The following is a 13,941-nucleotide window of genomic DNA, read 5'->3' as shown; positions in this document are numbered from 1 at the left end:
ATATTAACTCGTTATTTTAAAACCCAAGCATTTTGTTTTTTTTATAAGAAACTTTTTTTAACATTTTAAACGATTCATTTTTTCTCGTTGCATTTCCCGGCCAACCCCAAGGCAGACGAACCCCGAGCAGACCACCAAAGAGATGGATCGACAGCTGGGAGTCGACCTAGCAGAAATCTTAATCCCTCTTGAAAGACATGCCACAAGGCCTACTCCGAGAAGAAGAATCGTTTCTTCGCTCCAGACGGCAGAGAAAAGCACCTTAAATATATGCAGTATCTGCTCCCGAAGTACTAGACTCCTTTTCTTAAAATAACTTTTATTTTTAGTCACTTATCATACGGAGAGCAAGGGGTTAAATTGTAAAACTAATTTCAGTATGTATTTTGATAAAATAATAATAATAGTATATAAATTTGTACTTATCAATCCGTGCTATATGTAAAGTGCTTATGAAATCGACTGAAAAATTGTTTTCTTGGTCGTTAATCATTGAGGTCAGGAGCTTGCTTCGAATACAGTTATGTAAAATGTCTATACCTTAGAGGCAGACGGATGCAAATCCAAACGTCAAATGTTCAACAAAAGCCTAAAGAATCTACTTTCTCTAAGTAATTTCTAATCATTTATCTTATTCTTCACGTGTCATGTCGGGTCTCCCCGACATTGACGATCACTTGGGAGAAAGCTTCTCTATCCTGAGCAGTGCGAAACAGCTCCTCTGCAGTTCTAATCCCGGTCCATGCTCGGATGTTTCGAAGCCAGGAAAGATGTTTTCTTCCGACCCCTCTACGTTCCTCGATCTTCCCCTTCATGACAAGCTGAAGTATGACATATTTATCACCTCTCAACACATGGCCGAAATATGAAATCTTACGGAGCTTAACAGTGGTGAATAGTTCGATATTAGTATTGGCTCTACGTCATACTTCATCGTTGGTTATCATATCGGTCCAAGATATTCTTAACATTCTACAGTGGATCCACATTTCAAATGCTTCAAGGCGGTTTATAATATTAACTTTTAGAGTCCACGCCTCTACACCGTACAGTAAGACATACTATATACAGCATTTGACCATTCGTTGTCTCAGCTTAAGGTTTATTTTATCGTCACAAAGAAGATTTTAATTTTGTTAAATCCTGTTCGGACTGCTTCTATTCTGCATTTTATCTCAATGTAGAGGTCTAGATTTTCTGTGATGATACTGCTTAAGTACCTAAACTGTTTCACTCTCTCAATATTGATACCTTTGAGTGGGAGATTTACATTTAGATGATTCTCTCGGCTAAAAACCATAATAGGTCTTGTATATTATCTGCAATTAGAACGGTGTCATCTGCATATCTTATATTATCAATAGCTACGCCGTTTACCTTCACACCGAGATTTGTACCAATCAGATCTTTTTTGAAGACCAAGTCAGAGTACATGTTAAACAAAGTAGTCAAGAGAACACAACCCTGTCGGACCCTTTGCTGAATGGGAATACCTTGTGAAGTATTTCCATTTTCCAATTTAATAATAGCCCTCTGATCCCAATACAGGTTTTTTATTATTCTCACATCCTTTTCGTCTATACCGCAGCTTAGTAGCATTTTTATCAAATCTGAGTGTTTTACTCTGTCAAATGCTTTTTCGTAATCAATAAAACAAGCGTAGATGTCTTTTCTTACGTGTCTTACTTCATATGTGTCCTTACTTCATATGTGTCCTTACTTCATATGTGTCCTTACTTCATATGTGTCTAGTATAAGAGATTTAGGTTTTATACTTGACACTAAACATTGTTTTACAATTCGAATTGATCATTTTATCAATAAATTCTTAAGGCTGTAGTCTGGTAAAACAAACGCAAAATAAGGAAATCATACGATTTTGCCATTTTAAAATGAATGTTTTTTTCTTAATCGCGAAATAATAAAAAAATGAAAAAACTTAAAAAATTAGATAAGACAGATATTTTTTCAAGGTATTTCTGTTAAAAAATATACTTAAAAGTTTCATGTTACTAAAATATAATTACTTTTAAACCAGCAGATTACGCCATTTCAAATTTAGACTAAACTTACCTGGGAACGGTATCTGGGATCTCAATAAAGACTAAATATTGAACTCAAATTTGTTGTAATAATTTAAGGATTAATAAGTTGAACATGAAAGTAGCCGAAGCCAAATTTTAATTTTTTGATTTTGAAAAGAAATACAAGCATTTTAAATCACATACATCTTCGTGACATTTTCTTTTATCTCTACGTAAAAGTATGCCTTCGGTAATACTTTAGATGTGCTATCGGTAATACTTTTAAAAAAAAAATTGAAATATTTTAGTTGAAACCTTTTTTTATAGGGTAGTTTTCTCGTTTTTTTAAACAGATGATAATTCTGGTTGTAATATTTAATTTAAAAAAACATCTTATTTACGTTTTTATGACCTTCATACCTGCCCTTACCGAAAACTTATTAGTATTTATATCATTAGTTTCTTTTACTATGTTTTTTTTAGAAAAATATTTGATTTCATCGAGTTTATTTCTGATAATTCGTTACATGAATATAAAAAGTCGTGTACGTATTAACAATATAATAACCCTGGTAAAAAAATGTATGTTAGCTATTTATGTAGTTCATATTATTCATATTTAAATTATTTACTTTGTGGTTAAACATTTTACTAAATGTAATTAAATATTTGTATAAAACCACTTACCGACTTTTCTATGTCTACCGGTTTCGAAACGTACCCGTCTTTTCGCCAGGACACCAATTAAACCAACATGCAATGCATTTGTGCAACAACTATGGTGAATGTGTATAGTGGCTTCTGCAAATTGTTTTAATTGGTGTCTTGTATACCGGTAGATATAAAAAAGTCAGCATATGGTACGAATATTAAATAAAATTTTATATTTAGTTCATATTTGTATTTTGTTATTACTCCTAATGATGACTACTTTGTCCATGCTTTATCATATACTAACGTTTCCGCACTTTTCCGTTCCTCCAGCTGTTTCGGATGTTCCCTGGCCTTTAATTAAAGCCTACTTAGCCTTAAATTCACCCTTACTCTCACCCCCGACAAATTAACAAACTGTAAACAATAACAATCCCTTTGTTTTCTGCCCGAAGCTTTTCTGCTTTATCATAAATGAGATCGCGGTGTAAATACTTGAGTTACACAGCAGTTTATCGTCTCTGATTTACTTGAACATTTTTTTTTGTTTTCGTTCTTAAACTTACCTCTCAAAATATTATTTATTAACTTTGCCATATATCTTTTTTTTTACGTAGTCACAGGGCTTTTTGGCTCTGCCCGTGTCAAGCCATAATAATTGCAGGGAAAAAATATAGTAAATAATTCAAATAATGAATGACATTATTTATTGTTTCAGCATTTACTTGGTGGATAAACATTTTGAATTATTTGAAATTAAACACTTTACAATTTTTACCACATAAGAGTTTAATATATTAAAACACAAATAGTTTCATGTATTCTGAATAATAACTCATAATCAGGTTTAAATATAAACTCTTAGTTTGTGTGTGTAAGTCTTAGTAATGTGTGGTAAAACGATGTATGATAGGTGTACAAATGTCGTGATCCGTGAACTGTGTAAGGCTGAGATATGCATTATCAATAGAATCGAAAAAAGGGGTGCTGCGTTGGTTTGGACATGTAGAACGAATGGACGGCGAAAGAACGGCTAAAAGAATCTACGGTGTGAATGTTAATGGATAAAGAAAACGAGGAAGACAGAGAAAGACATGGCACGATCAAGTCCATCAAATACTTGAAAATGGACATGTCAAGAGTAGGAATTATCTGCGTGCGTGCATGAGAAGATGTATGCGTGTAGAGGAAACGAGGTCTGTATCCAAAGACAGAGTAATATGGCGTTCTATCCTCTCTGCCTACCCCTTCAGGGAAAGGGCGTGATGATTTGTTTGTTTATTTGTATATTTACACCTGATGATGGGTTATTCAGAATACCTGAAACTAGCTGTGTTAAATATTTAACACTAGTTCATATATTAAACTCTTATGTGGTAAAAATTTCAAAGTGTTTCATTTGAAATAAATTAAAGAATTGCATATTATACTTAACAATATTAAGAGAACAATTCCAAAAATTCACATAAAATACTTTAAAAATTCAAAAATAAATATTGTTCTACATAGTTACAAGTAACAAACATAATCCAGTAAACAAAATAATGAAAGCATTACATTAAAATAATTAAAAAATAAGACGTTAATTTAAAAAAATATAAAAAAAACACTGTAATGTAATACACTGTGATTTTTATTAATTGGAATTTCACCTAATTTTTTTCCTATCTGAGGACTGCACCAGATGCAAAAGATTAATTGTGCAATAACTTTTATGCAATAAATGGTCAACGTACTCACGCTTTACTAAGGGCACTATTGGATACGAATAAGGATCGACATTACTGTTTAGCGAGATCCTTGGCAGAAAGGAAAAGAATCCGAAATTGGTTCTAAAATTGCCCACAGCAAAGAAAGCATTGGTTCGCAAGTTACGGTGAGGTACATTAAGATTAATATTAGCAAGGATATCGCGGGGTTCTATAGTTACGTATTTTTATTATTATAACTAAAATAATATTTAACCAGCCAAAACTCTTCAAAAGTCTAAACTGAAAATGTAAAAGTATTTTAGACGATCATAATAATTTATTAAAAAACTTTTTTTTTTTCGTTGAACCGATTAAATCCGCATTATATGAATATTATAATTAGTTTCTTGTATATGGCATAACAAAATCTAAAAAATACTTGAAAATGTTTCTGTGAAAAGTCGTATGAATCGGCGTGCATGCTTAAAAAGATACATGAATGTCGAATAAGCTAATGCATATATATACATATTTGTTTTTTTTTTAAACAATTTTTTTTTTTACATGTGCTTTGATATTGGATTATTAAGGTAAAGGCTACAACCCGTTTCTGTTCGCGCTACGTACGCACTCTAGTTCACATTGCACGGCGTCATAATTCCGAACATTAAAACACGCTGTCGCCCCATCATTACGTTCATAATCACGTCGGTATAATGTTATTTACACTTGAGGGCGGGAAGCAATCTAGCGAGGGGTGTAGCCAGAATTCAGTTTTCCGACGCTTTAGTCTTACGAAGTTCTATCGCTTCTCAAAATTTATATAAAGCACTAAATTGTATTTTATTATTAAAAATGCCATGATTTTGAAAGACGTATATATTTTATTTTTATCTTCAGCGTTAACCATTTTTCGTTATGTGAAATCTAAAAAAAGGTGACTCTTGAGTTTTTCCTTATTTTATACCTACTGTCGGTATAAATGCCTAAAAATAATTTATTTTCATTATTTAAAATAGTTGCATAACACAATATAAAAATTGAACAATATAGTTTCTATTCCGATATAAAACTGGTTTTTAAAAATTAGAGTTAAAAGGCTTGTGGTGTACGTATCGAAAAGCACAAGTTAACCTATCTCCATAAAAACAAGAAATATTAGTTTGTAAATAATATTATTTCTTTCACTAAATGATTTTTTTAGTATGGTAAATTAAATCTAAATCCATTTTTTTTTTTAATATTTTAAATTCAGAATATTTACAAAAAATCTGTTTTGTTGTTTTGTCCATCGACCGGATGTAAACAAATAGTAAAACCATTATTATCAGCAATGTTTCTGTTCGATCTTGCCATAAATTGAACTCGGTATCTTACACATGGTTGACGAACGCGCCAACCACCAAACCACGAGGCGAACTTATCTCCATATTCTTAGGATTTTTACTTGAAGGCATCTTGTCAAAAACACTCGTCCGGGATGCTAGTTCAAATTCACACAAGACACACTACATGAACTGTAGGTACTGTACATCTACCTAGATGCGAACACTTTTATTAGATATTTGTTTTAAACTACTTTTTTCTTTGATTTGCTTCTACTTTTGTGATTTTTTACTACACCACTGTCCGTCCATCTTGTTTCGCCTGAAAAACATGTAATGTTTTTCAAAATACTCTGGTTATGGCTTTGCATAGCACTCAACTTGGCACAAAAAAGGATAAAGCATTCGTTTGTGTGGAAATGGATTTCTGAGTCATCCTCGTTCGTTTGCCGGTGAGTGGAGAAAGGACAGAGGGATTCTGAGTGAAGCAGCATCAGGGGAAAGAGAATAGCAGGAGAAGAGGGATGAAACGAAAATTTCAAGGGCATAATTTATTTCTGCTATAATTGCTTTTGCCAAGTCATTACAGGCCGAACTGAACTCCATTGGAAGATTTTCCCTTTTCATTTTCATAATATCTTTCGTATTTTGTTTTAATTTATTTCAATTTTTTTCAACTGAAAAATGTACAAATCAATTAAGATTTATTTATTTACAAGATAAAAGTGCTACGTCGGTTTGGACACGTAGAGAAAAAACGAGAATGACCGAAAAAGGCTGGCAGGAGGAAATATAACAAATATTTTGGATGTTTGTAGCTCTAACTTTGTAGTTCATTGTAATATAATATAAAGGAATAAATAAAATTACTTTGTTTTATGAACCACTTTTTTATTGTAACCCAGTTATTATATAACCCTGAAGAGGGCAACGTGAGTTGCCAAAACTTGTCGGTTGTGACAATAAAAAAGTGGTCCATAAAACAAAGCAATTTTAATTATTTTTTTAAAATATAACGAACACGTAAAGAATAAGTCAAACTTCGGAATAATCGGCGTGCGTGCGTAAGAATATGTATGAATGAAGAAGAAGCGAGGTATGTATGCAAAGACATAGTAATATAGCTTTCTATTTTATTTATTTTATTTTATTTTTGCACCACAGCAGGCCAGGAGGCCCAATTATAGTTGTGAGATACATCACAGAACACCCAGGCTTGAGAAAAATCACAATTTATTTTTGTGTTAAAATTTTTGGAATCGAACCCGGAACCTTCCATGTGTGAGTCAAGCATCTTGACCACAACACCACGGAGGCCGTCTTTATCCTCTCCGCCTACCTCCCCACGGTCGAACGGCGCGATGGTTCGTTTTTTATTATTATTATGAATAACTTAAATAGCGCCATTTTCGTAATATAATACGTCAAGGGCGCTTTTCAGTGGTTATATATAGAAATCAATTTAAGATCTACTTTTTGAATTTGTAATTTAAGAAAAACAATGTACTTGGCCATCACATGATAAGGATTTATTTAAATAATTTAGAGAACAAGTTAGTTTTGAGTTCTTTTTCGAAAAATCACTTCACTCTCACAGTTTCGCACCTCTGCTGGGAAAGCATTTTATGCCATAGGGCCTGCGACCGCAAATGCGCGATTGCTAATTTAGTGCGCTGTTTGCGTAGAGGTATAATAACTTCTCCTCTCGACGTAGATGTAGCTGATCTAAGCGTAAGACGTCTGTCAGCTAGTTTATCTGGAATGCAGAGTTTCCTTGGATATTCTGGAGCAGAGTTGTGCAGTGACTTATACATAAGCCAACAGAGTTTGTATTCCACCCTCTGTGGAAAACGTAGCCAGTGTAATACCCTAAGTAGTGGAGTGATATGACTGAGCTTAGAGATTCCAAAAATAGTCTCGCTGCGGCATTCAATACACACAGTAGGCGAGTCATTTTACATTTTCCATTTTGTTTGTATTATAGTATTATTTGTTTATTTACGTGTTTACATATTTTGTAAATGCTTTTATAATTGATAGGTCGAGTGTTTTCGACTCGATGGCAACTCTCGGGTAAAAATCCTAGAAACGGAAATCAAGTGAAGGTTACGTCCGACTTGTTTAGTGTTTGGCGCGTTCGCTTGCCATATTTAAGGGCCCATGTTCGGTTCCTGGTAGGATGGACGCGAAATATAATTTTTTAACGTGATCAAAGTTCTAATACAGTAACCAATGCGCAATAGGGTGTGGAACAAGAAATTATGATTCAAATTATTTTTTATAGATGTTATTTAAACGAATGTGCATTGAAATGACAATAAAATGAATACAAATGTACATGTTAGAAGAACGACGGAAGATGGGGTATTTGATAGAAACTTAAAAGATATTAAATGATTGATACTATAACTGCCCCCTGCACAAGATGCGTCAATTAAATCCCAACACAAATTTATAGGGTCATAATTGTTAGCTCTGTCGTCCCCAATTCCACCTCAATCCTAAGAAAAACTTCATTTTCAGCAGTTTCAGACTGGAATAAATTGCCAAGTCTGTTGGTCTATTCCATTTTGGTCGACCGGTTTAAGCACCGTTTGAATGTTATTTTGAAGGAAAAAGAACGCTAAAAAAAGGAGTCAATAACAACGTAGGACAATATCGGTAACAGAATTCTTGGTATTTCTTTATATTTCCAGGCCTTTGAAAAATTATCCCCCTTCAACAATAGATGTCGCTAGTCTTCTCCATACTTGCATTATCTGAAAACAATCTAGAAGAATCATCAATAATACCGTCTTGCTTTACGAAATATGCAATAACAACTTAGATTGCTCTCAACTGCTTGAGAAAATTGAAATTCGTAACCCTCAACGAACAATTTGGCTGCAACAATTGTTTCATGTTGGTATTTCAAGCACGAATAATAATAAGAATACATCTTTCCCCAGAATTCTATATAATTAAAACCCGTTTTTTACTGAAATCGATGTATATTTTCTCACTTTAAATAAAATGCCAGAACCCTAATTGAAATAATCATTAAAATATAATCTAACTGTAACCTACCTAATATTTTATTTCTTTGTACACTTTAATATTTTAATTATTTTCTCTTGTGTGAAAGAAGAAAGGAGGGAAGGCTGATCTGGGGTTACTCCGTATGGAATCGCCGGCGAAAGGATTTTTAAGTCCGAGTGAACAAAAAAACTTTTTCTTCTATTTTTTTATTACAGCATTATTATTGTAATATATATTTTTTTTACGTGTGGAATGATGCAGAGTGGCTTTTTAAAGGTGTGCTTTTTTTATTTATTTGACATTGTATTTAGTTATGTATAGAAAACTATAATTGGCCAATAATTTTGTTTTATTTGTAAATATTTTTTTTGTTATAATGGTTGTTGTTTTCTTTCAATAAATAAATAAATAAAAAATATAAATAAATATTAATAAATAAAAATATGTAATTGATAGTGTTTAGTACACGCATTTGTTTTTGCACAAAGCATTTATCGATATTTTTCCTTGCCGATTACCTTTCTTTCAAATTTAAATATATACTGATATAATTAAAATAATTATTATTTTACAATAAAAGTTCTTTAGATATTAAATCGTCATATTTGGTTCAAAAGTATTATAATATTTTGGAAATCGCACAATAACAAAATCTTGTTTTCTGAACATTTCGTTAAATTCTTTTAAGATGAACTTTTTTTATTGTATTAGTAATAATTTACTGTAATTTTCAGTAAGATTTTTGGTTTTATATTTTTCAGTAACAAAAAATGTAATTAAATAAAAAATTTCACCGTGAAAATCACTCGCAAAATATTCAAGCATCATGAATATTCATATTTTATCCCACAATTACAACACCGCGTATTCTAGTGTCACGGGCTGTAACAACAAACAACCTATGTCACGTGACCATCAAGTGATGCACTTCTTAGTTTCTTATAATATAATCATATTTTCACCCTCAAACCCTCTCAACAACTTCATTTTAATGGGAATTCAAGTAGGTTGCATCCCCCATGGTCTGTTAATTGAATGCCATTTTTAATTATGCTAAGAAAGAAACGTACTCTATAGAATAATATATGCAAAATGTATATATAAACTTATTTGATTTATTTATTTATTTAACAGAAACAAACACTTGACAATGATATATGTAATAACATTTAAAAAAATACGGTTTAAAGACAGATCAGCGAAGTTTCTAAATAAAAATCATGCATATTAAATTGTTGTGGCGGCGGCCTCCGTGGTGTAGTGGTCAAGACGCTTGACTCACGCACGGAAGGTTCCGGGTTCGATTCCCGGTGAGAACACAAAAATTAAAAATGTGATTTTTCTCAAGCCTGGGTGCTCTGTGATATAATTCACTACTGTAATTAGGCCTCCTGGCCTGTTGTGGTGCAAAAAAAAAAAAAAAAAAAAAAAAAAAAAAAAAAAAAAAAAAAAAAAAAAAAAAAAAGGGAAGGAAATCAGGGTGTTGTCCAACAAAAGGGTATGTTTGTGTGTATTTGTATGAGAGTAAGTGTAGAAGTGTGTTTGTGTGTATTTGTGTGGGAGTAAGTGTTCAAGTGTGTGTAAGTGTAAGCATCATTAATTAGCAAGTGGGAGCGTATCGCAGTCAGAAAGAATGAGTCTTAATTTATTTTTAAACAATAATATTTTTAAATAAATCAAGTAAATATTTCAATATACTATATGAAAAAAAAAAGCATCATAGTTTGAGCAAGAACGATAGAGGAAAGAATGTTGAGCATAGTTAGTGCTACAGACTAGCAGATGGAATAAATACTTATTTCTTGTCACGCGAAAGGCAATATTAAGATTAATTTTGGAGAGCATTTTAAACGAGTCTACTTTATTATTTAATAATATATATAAATAACATAATTCAGATAAACGAGTAGTGCGTCTATTTTCAAAAGTAAAAAATCAATTTTGCATGACTCCTGGTATTTAATTTATTAAATAATATATTTTATCTTTAAGAAGGCATTAACATAACTTTTAACCTGTCTTTAGCCAGTGTGAAATATTCCCTTCTCATCAATGTTTTCCCTCTCTGTGGCATCAAATTTAAATCTATCTATTTTGATCGAATCTCTCGGAGGTCACAGTATTTATCTAGAATTATTTTTACATATCCAAAACAATAAGTGTTTTTTTATTTATCAGATGGGCCATGCCGGCTATGGCAAAAGCACGATCCCCGAACGTAGTGTTTGGGGAATGCCAGATTTCTACAAGTTTTCTTCTGCCTGATTTAAATGCTGACCTAAGAATACATCTTCTTTGAGATTTATCCCTTATACAGAGGTCCGATAGGTATCTTGGAACCTTTTCATGAAGGTATTTTAATACTGTCCAGCAAAGCTTATATTTAATTCTATCGCGGCTTTTTAACCCGTGCAAATCTCGAAGATGTGATATTTTTTTTTATTACCGTAAGATTCATGCGTTTTACTTTATATCAGATTAAATTCATAAATAAATAATACATTTTTTCTGACCTGTTATCGATTAAAATAAATATCCTCCTAAATAAAATTCCCTCAACTTTGAAACATTAAATTTACAAGTACGCACTATAGTAGCAATTTTATATTGAATTTGAAATCACCCAAATAAATATTCGTGGTTTTGAAGGTCAGTAAATCAACTCCACTTCAGGTAGTAATACTCGCTTGATTTATGTAAATGCCACGTGCCAGACACGTGTCATTCATGTGCTAGTCACGTGTCTATCTAAACCCTCTCACGCGACGAATAAATCAACAATGCGTCTTGTTATGTCACGCAATGTCAAGTATTTTTCTTTACAAATTTAATTCCCAATCAAATGCATGCCGGTTTCATTAACCTACGCCATAAAGCGTCACTTGTACTTTTAACTGTAAAAACAGTTTTTTGTTTACTTTGCCCAGCTGTATGAAACAGTACTTGATTTTCTTGTTACATTACTTTAAAATATTTTATTATTTAATTTTGTTTTTTACATTTATTCTTGAATTGTTTAAACTATCTACTGAATATGTGGTATAATTTTTAGGTTTATTTTTTTTATAAATCTTGGGTAAAAGGAAATTTACATTTAAAAAAATATATAAATATGTATATAATAAGCCAAATATGTTAGTATTATAATTTTCCGTAAAAGGCAGATTTGCCGTTTATGTTAATAATAAAAAAATATATATATCTAAAAAAAAACCTCGTTTTAATAAAATGATACAAACGATTAGGAAAAGAATTAAAATGCCATTGTTGTTTTTATAATTGCATATACATAATATGTGAAGTGGAAATCTTTTTACCAACGTGTATTTAAATTGAAATAAGTTTTTTTTCCCGTATTGAATTTAGCTTGTTTGGCTCGTATGTATTAGGTCCCAGGTCGATTCCTAGCATTGTTAATGTAAAAAAATATTCATTTGAGGGTGTATTATACAACATAATTTATAAAAAATTTCCTTAGGACTGGCTTTTAATGGTGGTAGGTACTGTAACGTTTTCTAATATTTTATTTTTTTTGTTACAGGTAAAAATACTTTAATCACGCTACGGAGTTTTTGCGGTTTGGTAAGTTGAAATATCTTCATGCACGTTTTTGAGAGTGATTTATTTTACCATTGGAACGAAAAGTTTAATGATAGGTAATTACATAAACTTCCGCGTGAATTCACAGTACCGGTAAGCAATTATTCTGTGAATACTCAAACTTATTTAAAAACTATCTACATATTTACCTACTTAACGTCTTTTGAAAATATTTCTTTAAATGATTTTTATTGTACAAATTTGTTTCATTTTTAAACCCCTGTTAAATGTATTATACCAATTCAAAAACTAAAATCTTTCAACACCTTAAACTAATACTTTAAAATATGTTTTCTATAATATAAATTATACATTTATTTAGTTTGTCCTGCAATCATATCCAGGTTTAACGTAATTAAACTGCACCTAATTCTTAAAATCTTGTATGTTTTAAGCGCGTGAGATATCAAATAAAAATATTTTTAAAAGTTTTTGGTCATTTCTGAGTAGGAATATTTTTGATAATTTGCTACAGGCCAATATAACTTATCTACGATGTTCATTTTTTATGTTATTTTGATTGATGAAGTTTTTTGTACGTTTAATTTATTGTAAGTTAAACGCAAGTATACTGTTTTCTCTTTTATTTCTACGGTTAACAAAATAATTCATTAAATAATCCGAAAGATATAAAAAACAAAAGGACTGCACAAAACAACAACAAAATTGGTCGTAAACACCGTTTATTATCTACGATCCGTAATAAACCGCCCAAATTGGCTGTCAATCACCTCATTCCAACTTATTGACAAATATCTTATTGCAAATGTCCCTTGTTAGCTCATCTAGGGAAGTGAAACTGGAACCTTCCCCATTTTTTTACTGCTAGGGGTGCGAAATACCCTCCCCTAATGGGTTATAAATCAAACAGTACCCCGGGGGTAATAAAGCTCCCTAGACGTTTAGATTTCGGGTTATTTTCTTTTCCTTTGAGTATCGGATCGCATTGTACAATACCCATAAATCAACAAATAATATAGGTACCTTTAATCTCGGTGCAATATTGTTTCTATTGTACTTTTTATTTTAAAACCATAATACCCCAAAAAAATAGAAAATACACAGACGTCACTTACAGAAATAGTAAACAGATTTTTTGTTGGTCAATAATCCTAACTGTCTAACAGAAGTTTAGAAGCAAATAGTTACGCAAAATAAATTAGTATTTTAATTTTTTAGGCCGTGTCCGTCTGGGCGAAGAATACAATTAAAGGTTAAAAAAAACTGGTAAATATCCAGAAAAGGTAAATCGAGTTGAGGTTAGTCCGCCTCTTGATCTATTGATCTAAAAAAATGTCCAGATTTAAATAAAATGATTTGCAATATATTTTTTGTTAATATTAAGAAATATTTGCATACTTATGATTTACCTAAATATTTAATTTTGTGGGCCATTTCCATCGAGTTGTAAAAAACTCACTATTAGAAAATGGAAATCAAGTTGGGGTAGAGTGGAATTCGAACTACGGACATTTGAGCCGTGAGTCCAAGGCACTGACCACTGGACCACAACTCGGTGCAATATTATAAAGCGTAATTGTTGGGATAGTGATTTTTTTGTACGTTGTATTTGGGCACATACAAATGGTTTATTTTGCTAATTTATCCTAGATAGTAATTATAAAAGGCATG

At 31.7% G+C, this 13,941-nt stretch overlaps 1 long non-coding RNA gene across 1 annotated transcript in view; it reads left to right on the top strand.

Moving 5' to 3' along the window:
- The first annotated feature begins 202 nt into the window (after positions 1–202).
- The window catches only part of LOC148272272 (uncharacterized), a 153,136-nt gene continuing 139,397 nt past the window's right edge, over positions 203–13,941 (top strand). Inside the window, exons 1-2 of the long non-coding RNA XR_015824886.1 lie at positions 203–290; positions 12,251–12,291. This is a non-coding gene — a long non-coding RNA (uncharacterized LOC148272272). The remainder of the gene's footprint in view (positions 291–12,250; positions 12,292–13,941) is intronic.

Source organism: Micrasema longulum, unplaced genomic scaffold (genome assembly GCF_059751315.1).
Source record: "Micrasema longulum isolate JH-2025_06_02 unplaced genomic scaffold, ASM5975131v1 h1tg002404l, whole genome shotgun sequence".
In the NCBI taxonomy this organism is placed as follows: Eukaryota; Metazoa; Arthropoda; class Insecta; order Trichoptera; family Brachycentridae; genus Micrasema; species Micrasema longulum.
The sequence above is the reverse complement of the archived record's forward strand: the minus strand, read 5'-3'. Positions and strand labels throughout refer to the sequence as shown.